The sequence below is a fragment of the Alexandromys fortis genome, unplaced genomic scaffold, assembly GCF_014885135.2.
Source record: "Alexandromys fortis isolate MF-2015 unplaced genomic scaffold, M_Fortis_MF-2015_v1.1 scaffold_276, whole genome shotgun sequence".
Lineage (NCBI taxonomy): Eukaryota > Metazoa > Chordata > Mammalia > Rodentia > Cricetidae > Alexandromys > Alexandromys fortis.
In genome coordinates, this window is record NW_026068224.1 from 681,018 (window position 1) to 691,194 (window position 10,177).

Below are 10,177 nucleotides of genomic sequence, written 5' to 3' on the forward strand. Positions count from 1 at the left end.
TCTATCTCTTGTATTCTGTTGGTAGTACTTGTCTCTGTAGTTCCTGTTCGTTTACCCAGATTTTCCATCTCCAATCTTCCCTCGGTTTGTGTTTTCTTCATTACTTCCATTTCATTCTTCAAGTCTTGAACTGCTTCCCGTACCTGTCTGATTGCTTTTTCATGTTTCTCTTGATTTTCTTGGGTATCTTTAAGCGATTTATTCATTTCCTCTACCTTTTTGTTTGTAATCTCTAATTGTTTATGGCAGTTTTTCACCTCCTGCTTAAGGTCTTCTATTATTTTCATATAATTCACTTTTGAGTCGATTTCTTCTAATTCTTCTGGAGTAGGGTGTACAATTCTTCTTATTTCGGGATCCCTTGATTCTGGTGAAGTCATGTTGCCTTTCAGGTTGTTGGAGGAAGTCTTGCATTGGCGCCTTCCCATCTCCTCCTTCAAATGGAGCCAGGAGAGGCCTGGTGTCTTGGTCCAGTCTTTGCGTCCAGATGGAACTCCTCAGGACCACACTGGGTGGGTTGTGGATGCAAGCCTGATGTCTCTCCTGGTGCCAGGTTCAGATCTCCTTGCTGCCCCAGTGATGTCTCTCCTGGTGCCTGGACCGGAACTCCTTGGTGCTTGGGTGTTTCGTAAACAAAGGCTTGATATATCTTCAGTTTTGTTGTGGTTAAAATTGTTCTGAGAGAAAGAAAGTGAGAGAATAAGTTTAATTTGCTAACAAATGCTTTGATACAGTCTCTCATTGCAAAAAGACACAGAGGTAGGTATTTGAGACAGCTCATAATAAAAAATTCACCGTTAATAGTAAAGAAAATATAAACATCCGTGCATGTTTGCTCTCTGCAGCTTTCGTCTCCTTTATAATATTAACAATCAAAACAATCCCGCGTAGATATGTACATAGAACATATCTTGATTTAAAATCTAGATACCTTGATCTAGAATCTAGATGATTCTTCATTTAGGCTTTTTTCCCAGGTGATTGTAGGCTGTATCACATTCCCGTCAAACCTGACCAGTTTGACTCTTTTAAAAAAGATTTTAAGTATTGCTGTTATTCCTATTTTACAGTGCATGTGGTAGCTACAAACAAATATACTCAATAAATATATATGTAAATGTTTTAAGCAAACTATAGCAAATCCAACTGTAAAAATGAAAGAATTATAGCATAACTAAGATGGATTACCACTCTGTATATAAAAAGTGGAACATATAAAAAAATCATAATGTATTTTCAAGAGAGAAGTAAATTGTATATATTTACAATATACAACCTGATATTTTGCATGTACTTTACTTAAAGGCCTCTTGAAAAATCATCAAAATTTGTGTCACATATTATCTTTTACCATCAAATCAGAAAAGAAACTGCTGCAGGTAGAAGAGCAACAGCGAGATACTAGGAAAGGGAGAAGGAGTGGGGAGGGGTGGGACATGAAGGACAGTTTGCCTGAAAAATGCCATGATGACATCTGTATCTAATTTTTTGTAGGCAAACAAAATTTTAAGAAAGAATTGAAAAGATGATAAAAAATAACCTAACTTCAATTAAGATAGTAGCTCAGTTGTTGACGTAAATCTACATGATAATCTGGCAAAAATGACATTTTAAAAATAATATTTTCTTATTTTCCTAAAGAGCACACTTCCAAACATTTGTGCAAGCATTTTTCATATTTTTCAGAAATCTTTATTATTTATTATCTTTTTATGGATTCTGTATCTTGTGTTTATCCATACATTTGTGAAAACACTGCCTAAATTGCTTATACAAGAACTTCAATGATTCTTATATATTGATCTTTTTATACATGTACCTTGTTAAACTCAAATTATTTCTAAAGATTTTTATTCCTATTCTATTATATAACTATAATAAAATACATGAATTATTATATTTTCTTCCCAATTTTTATATTTCACTTATTTGTGCTGTATAATTACATTTGCCAGGAATTTTGGATCAATGTTGACAAATAGATCCAATAGCTAGAATTTTTCTGCTATTCTAATATCAGGAATGTTCCTGACTAGACCTGGATTGTCTTCAGTGTTACACAAGAAAATATGTTCTTCTATTTATTTTAGGTAGTTGCCAACGAAGTTGAGAACATCTATTATAAAACACTTTTTGATTTTTTTTTTGAGAAAGTTCTTCCCTATGTAACAGCCCTTCCATCTTGGAACCCACTTTGTATATCAGACTTGCCTGGAACTCATAGAGATCTTCCTTTCTCTGCCTCCCCAGTGCTGGAATTAGTGGAATGTCACTATTGCCAAACCTATCTTCCTCATATAATATATTTATAGGGTATATATGTATATATTCTTTTAGAAATAGGTTGTGTTTTCCAACACTTCTGCAATCCATTTGATCACATATTTTTGCTCTATATTATACTACCCACTTTGAAACTATTATTGTGAATTATGATTTGATCTACTTTGTCATAATGTAAACAGAAGTTTCTGTCCTGTCTATTCCTGCAGTCATTCAGTCACAAATAAACACACAGAGGCTTATGTTAATTATAAACTGTTTGGCCTACTGCTCAGGCTTATTATTAACTAACTGTTTTGACTTAAATTCACCTAGAATACTTACCTATGTTTAGGGACAAGGCTTGTTACCTTTTCTCAGTAAGGCATTCTCATCTTGCTTCCCCTGTATCTGACTAGTGCCTGACTATCTGCCTTTCATCTTCCCAGAATTTTCCTAGTCTGGTTGCCCTGCTATAATTCCTGCTTGGCTACTAGTCAATCAACATTTTATTAAACCAATATGAATAACAAATCTTTACAGTGTGCAAGAGCATTATTGCACAGCATTATAATCTACACTTTAAGACATTAATAAAATACTTTCTTGTTACTTTAAGTATCTATCTTAGGTATCTATGCTCATGTATATGCAAACATTGATTTGATTCAAATATTATAAATTTCCTTCCCCCAAAGTTTTCATTGTTTTATAGTTGTGAGAAATTAGACAAGTTACATAGCTTCTATGACTTTCAACCATTCTATTTTTTTTTTCTCTAAAGTCTGTAGTAAACCTCAGTTTAGTGGTGAATATAGATTTAACTGCCTTTAAAATTTCCCCACAACGTTACTGATCTAGAAGTATTTTCTTCTCTTGAGTGATTTTTAAATTTATAATTTAATAGAACATGGATATTATCACTAAATTTTATTAACATAATGATAAACCTAGCATATGTCTTGGGAATAATTTCTCTTTGCTATATTTTTTAAGTATTTTGTAATTGCTTCTTGGTAAATGGAGACTGTACCTTTGTTTCCTGGTCTGCCAGACCCAAATAATGGCTCAAAAACTATATTAATTACAACACTGCTTGGTCAACAGCTTAGGTGCATCCCTACCTACGTAGCTCTTATATCTTAAATTAACCCATTTCTATTAATCTGTGATTTGTCATGAGTCTATGGCTTACTGGTAAGGTTCTTTCTCCTTTGGTAGCTACATAGCATCTGATTGACTCTGCCTTCTTTCTCTGTGCGTTCGGTTTGGTTTTCTCACCTACTTATATACTACCCTGCTATAGGACAAAGTACTTTCTTTATTAACCAATGGTAATAAAACATATTCATAGCATATAGAGGGATTCCACATTATTTCTTTTTTCTTTTTAAATGTGTATCAATCTTATAGTGATTTCTAAAAACAAGGTATATCTTTATCATGTGTTCTAATTTTTCTTATCTTTATAATTATATGGTCTCATATTAATATGTTTGGTGTTTATTTTTTTATTTCAAGATGAATTTGAATAAACATAATTCAAGTTCTTCTTTTAAATTTATATAGTTAAGACTATACACATTCCTTTAACATCTATTTTATTTGAAACCTTAGCCTTTGAGATATAATAATTTAATTGTCTAATACCCAAATTTTATCTATGCCAATTTTAGTTTATCTTAAAAACTAGCTAGATTGTTATAAAACAAAATTCATTTTTACACTTTATGTCTGTATTTTGATTTATTCTCCGTTACAAAGGTTTTATAGTCCCTGTTTTTTTGTATTCCTCTAGGATTTTCTGCATGACTTAGTCCATAAGAATTATAGCAAGTGTTCTCTAAATCTTTTGTAGAAGTTTTAGTCTATTATGTAACCACAAAATGAAAGTCATTCCTCCAAAATACATGTTGTGGGCTTTGCTAGAGTGTTTTGCTACAGACCTATGTACTTGCTGAAATATAATAGGAAGTCAAACTACTTTGAATGTCTCAAAATACATTAAAAGATAACCATAATTGGAAGATCCATAGTAGGAACATCCGATCCTAAAGAGAAGGAAAGGTAACTAAAATAAGTGTAACCTTTTTCATTTGCTGCTTTTCTATGCCATTCCTCATGCTCTCCCAAATACAGGATATTATTTCTTTTCAATAAGACTTTGAAAGTGTATTAATACAGGTTGATCTTAAATATATAATCTTCCTGTTCACTCTTTTGAGTGCTGGTGTTATGGTTATATACTGTCAAGGTCTGAATAAGCATGGCCCAAATAAGTTCCTATATTTGAATGTTTAGTCATCAGTGTTGATATTATTCAAGAAGGACTAGGTTGCATGACTTTGTAGGAGGAAATGTGCCACTGAGGTGAGTTTTGAACTTTCAAAAGACCACAAATATTTCCAGTGTCACACAGTATCTCTCTTCCTGTGAATCAGTATGCAACTCTCAGCTAATGCTCTAATACCATGCCTGCATGATTCCTGCCACAATTGTAATAGACTAATCCTCTGAACTTATAAGGAAGTCCCAAATTAAATGCTTTATTTTATAAGAGTTGCTTTGATCATAGTGTCTCTTCACAATAATAGAACACAAAGAGTGGTACCAAAGCACTGAAATTTTTTCAATTTTTTTAGTCTTTATTCATGGTTCAATATCTGGTCTTCTCTAGAGAAAGTTCCAGGTATTGTAGAGAATGTATAGTTTATAGCTTTAAATGGAATGCTCTATAAATGTCTGTTAGGTGAATTTGACCTATAGTATAGTTTTAACTTTTATGTATCTTTAATTGTGTTACTTTGGTCATCTTTCTAATGGTGATAGTATTAAAATACCATACCATTGTTACATTGTATGCTTCATTAACCAACACCTAGCCACAAACTGAGCCCTACACAAAATACTAGCAGAAAAAACTACAACCTAAGGAAGTTAGCTACATCCACAAAAAAACACAGACAATTGATATCACAGCAGCAAATACTGAAAAAGAGAAAACACACACAACAATATCACTACCAACAAACCTAAAATAACAGGATATAGCAATCACTGGTCATTAATAACCTTAATATAAATAGACTCAACTATAAAATTACACAGGCTACAGATTGGACATGAAAACAGAACCCATCCTTCTGCCACATACAAGAAACACACCTCAACCTCAAAGGCAGCCATCACTTCAGTGAAAAGTTTTCCAGATCAAATGGACCTAAGAAACAAGCTGGTATAGCTATTCTAATATCTAATATCTAACAAAATAGATTTCAAACTAATCAAAAGAGACAAAGAAGACATTTCATATTTGTCACAGGAAAAATTCATCAAGAGGAAATCTCAATACTGAACATTTATGCCCTAAATACAAGGGCACCCTCATATGTAGAAGAAACACTACTAAAGCTTAAATCACACACAAAACATCATACAATAATAGTGGGAGACTTCAACACCCCAATCTCACCACAAGGCAGGTCTTCCAGACAGAAACTTAACAGAGAAATAGGGAACTAACAGAAGTTATGACTCAAATAGACTTAATAGACATCTATAGAACATTCCATCCAAACGTAAAAGAATATACCTTCTTCACAAGAACCTCATGGAACCTTCTGAAAAATTCAACACATACTAGAAACAAAGTAAACCTCAAGAGAAACAAAAAAATAGGAATAACCTATCTATCCTATTGGATCACTATGGTTTAAAATTAGAATTCAACAGTGACTCTAATTTCAGAAAGCCCATACAAACATGGAAATTAAACAGTACTCACCTGAATTACCAATGGGTGAAGGAAGAAATAAGGGAAGAAATGTAAGACTCCCCAAAATTCAATGAAAACGACCAGATAACATATCCAAATTTATGGGACAGAATGAAAACAGTGTTAAGAGGATAGATTATAGCACTAATGCCTACATGAACAAGCTGGAAAAATGCCACTAATGAGTTAACAGAACACTTGACAACTTTAGACAAAAAGAAGCAAACTCACCCAGAAGGAAGAGACATCAGAAAATAATCAAGTTGATAGCTAAAATCAACAAAACAGAAACAAAGAAAACAATACAAAGAATCAGTAACACAGAGTTGGTTCTTTGAAAAATTCACAATCCATACAATCCTTTATCCAAACTAACCAAAAGTCAGAGAGAAGATATCCAAATTAGCAAAATCAGAAATAAAAACTGAGACATAAAAATAGACACGGAAGAAATCCAAATCATCAGGACATACTTAAAAAATCTGTGTTGCACAAAATTGGAAAACTTAAAGGAATTGGAAAATTTTCTGGATAAACGTCACTTACCAAAATTAAATCAAGACCAGTTAAGCAAATTAAATAGATCTATAACTGGTAACGAAATAAAAACATACATCAAAAGTCTCCCAACCAAAAAAAGCCCAGGACCACGTGGCTCCTGCATAGAATTCTGTAAGATTTTCAAAGAACTAATACCAATACTCCTCAAATTGTTCCACACAATGGAAACAGAAGTTTGCCAAATTCTTTTTACAAAGCTACAATTACCCTGATACCCAAAACCACACAAAGACATAACTAAGAAAGAGAATTTTAAACCAGTCTCACTCATGAACATTGATGCGAAATTACTCAATAAAATACTGGCAAACCGAATTCAAGAACACATCAGAAAAGTCACTTACCATGACCAAGTAGGCTTCACTCCAGAGATGCAGAAATGGATCAACATATGAAAAGCTGTCAATGTAATCCAAAATATAAACAAACTGAAAAAAAAACCCCACATGATCATTTCAATAGATGCTGATAAAGCCTTCGAAAATGCAGCATTCTTTTGGTGTAGGTTATTAAAGAAACTGCCTTAGCCTAGTTGATAGGGCAGAACTCAGGTAGGCTGGGAAGGCAGAACAGAATTCTGGGAAGAAGGGCAGTGTGGCAGACACCATGAAGCTCCTGCCTGAGACTGACACTGGTTAGAAGCTTTCCTGCTGAGCCACAACCTCTTGGTTTTACACAGATTGGTAGAAATGGGTTACATTAGGATGTGAGAGTTGGCAAGGAAGAGGCTAAATATAATGGGTCATACAGTAATTTAATTAATACAATTTGTGTGTGGTTATTTCGGGGGTTAAGCTAGCCAGACAGTGGGAAGCAGCCCATTCCTCCTTACTACATCTCTTCATGATAAAGGTTTTGGAGAGCAGGAATAGAAGGAACATATCTAAACATAATAAAAGCAATATACAGCAAGCCAACAGCCAACATCAAACTAAATACAGAGAAATTCAATGTGATTCAGCTGAAATAAGGAAAAAGACAAAGTTGTCAACTCTCTGCATATCTGTTTAATATAGTTCTTGAGGTTCTAGCTAGAGCAATAAGACAACAGAAGAAGATCAAGGGGATAACAATCAGAAAAGAAGTCAAACCCTTACTATTTGCAGGTGATATGACAGTTTACATATATGACCCCAAAAATTCTAACAGGGAACTTATACAACTCATAAACACCTTCAGTAATATAGCAGGATACAAGCTTAATTAAAAATTCAGTAGCCCTCCTTTAAACTGATGATAAATGGGTTAAGAAAGAAATCAGAGAAAAATCACCCCTGCTGATAACCACAAAGAACATAAAATATCTTGAAGTTACTCTAACCAAACAAGTAAAAGACCTGTATGACAAGAACTTTAAATCTTTGAAGAAAGAAAACGGAGAAGATACCAGAAAATGGAAAGATCTCCACACTCTTGGGTAGGTAGAATTAACATAGTAAAAATGGCAATCTTAATAAAAACAATCTACAGATTCACTGTAATGTCCAGCAAAATTCTTCACAGACTTTGAAAGAACAATATTCAACTTCATATGGAAAAGCAAAATACCCAGTATAGCCAAAACAGCCCTGTGCAATAAAAGAACTTCTGGAGGCATCACAATCCCTGACTTCATATTCTACTACAGAGCTACAGTACTGAAAGCAGTCTGATATTTGCTTAGAAACAGATAAAAGAAGCAATGGAACCAAATTGAAAATCTGAGTATCAATCCACATACCTTTGAGCACCTTATTTTTGACAAAGTAATAAAAAATATAAAAAGCAAAAAAGAAAGCATATTCAACAAATGATGCTGGAATAACTGGATATCAACATGTAGAAGATGAAAAACAATTCCATATCTGTTTCCATGCACAAAGCTTAAGACCAAATGGATCAAAAACCTTAACATAAAACCAACCACACTGAACCTTATAGAAGATAAAGAAAGAAGTATATTTGAGTGAATTGTCACAGGAGATTGTTTCCTAAATATAACCCCAGTAGCACAGACACTGAGAGAAATAATTATTCAATATTAAATTGACCCGCTGAAACTGAGAGGATTCTGTAAAACAAAGGACACAGTCAACAAAATAAAACAACAGCCTACAGAATGGGAAAAGATCTTCACAGACCCCATATCAGACAGAAGTCTGATCTCCAAAATATGCAAAGAACTCAAGAAATTTGTCATCAAATGAACAAATTAATAATAATAATAATAATAATAATAATAATAATAATAATAATAATTGGGGTACAGACCTAATTAACGAAATGCTCAACATCCTTAGCCATCAGAGAAATGCAAATCAAAACAACTCTGATATTTTATCTTACACCTGTAATAATGGCCAAGATAAGAAACACTGATGGCAGCTTATGCTGGAGAGGATGTTGGATAAAGGAAGCACTCCTCCATTGCTGGTGGTAGTGCATTTTGGTATGGTAGTACATTTTGGTACAGCTGCCTTGGATATCAGTATGGTGATTTCTCAGAAAATTAGGAAACAACCTACCTCATGACCCAGCAATGCCACTTTTGGGTATGTATCCAAAGAATGCTCAATCATATCACAAGGACATGTGCTCACCTATGTTCGTAGCAGCATTATTTGTAATGGCTGGAACCTGGAAACAACCTAAATGTCCTTTCACTGAAGAATGGAGACGGAAAATTTGGTACATTTACACAATGGACTACTACACAGCGGGAAAAAAATTTATAATGACATCTTGAAATTTGCAGGCAAATGGATGGATCTAGGAAACATCATATTGAGTGCAGTAACCCCAATCCAGAAATGCAAATATAGAATGTACTCACCCATAAGTGGCTTTTAGACATAAATCAAAGGAAAACCAGTCTATAACCACAATCCTAGGGAAACTAGATAACTAAAAGGACCCTAAGAGAGTCATACATAGATCTAATTTACATGGGAAGTAGAAAATGTCAAAATCTCCTGAGTAAATTGGGAGTGTGGGCATCATGGGGGAAGGTTGAAGGGTAGGTGGGAAGAAGGGATAAGAGCAGAGAAAAATATATAGCTCAATAAAACAATTTTAAGAAAAGAAAAAAAAAGAAAACCTTAAAAAAAAAACAAAGAAATCCCCAAAACCAGAACCCAAAAGTACTAACAAAAAAATTAAAAAGAATGTTTTGACTGAGATTTCTGTCCTGCCCTGTCCTGCAGTTATTCAGTCCCAAAGAAATACACAGAGGACTACATTAATTATAAACTGGTTGGCCTATTAGCTCAGGGTTTTTTATTAACTCTCCTATGTAATAGTAACCCATAATTCTTGTCTGTGTTAGCCACATGGCTTTGTACCTTTCATCAGTGATGTATTCTCATCTTGCTTCCTCTGTGTCTCGGTGACAACTGCAGACTGAGCCTTTCTTCTTTCCAGAATTTCCTGTTCTGGTTTCTGTGCTTCTTCTTCCTCCATGGCTACTGGCTAATAAGCACTTTATTAAAGCAATACAAGTGACAAGTCTTTACAGGGTACAAGACCATTGTCCCACAGCAGACGTGTGTGTGTGTGTGTGTGTGTGTGTGTGTTTGACACATGGAACTCATAAGAGATTAA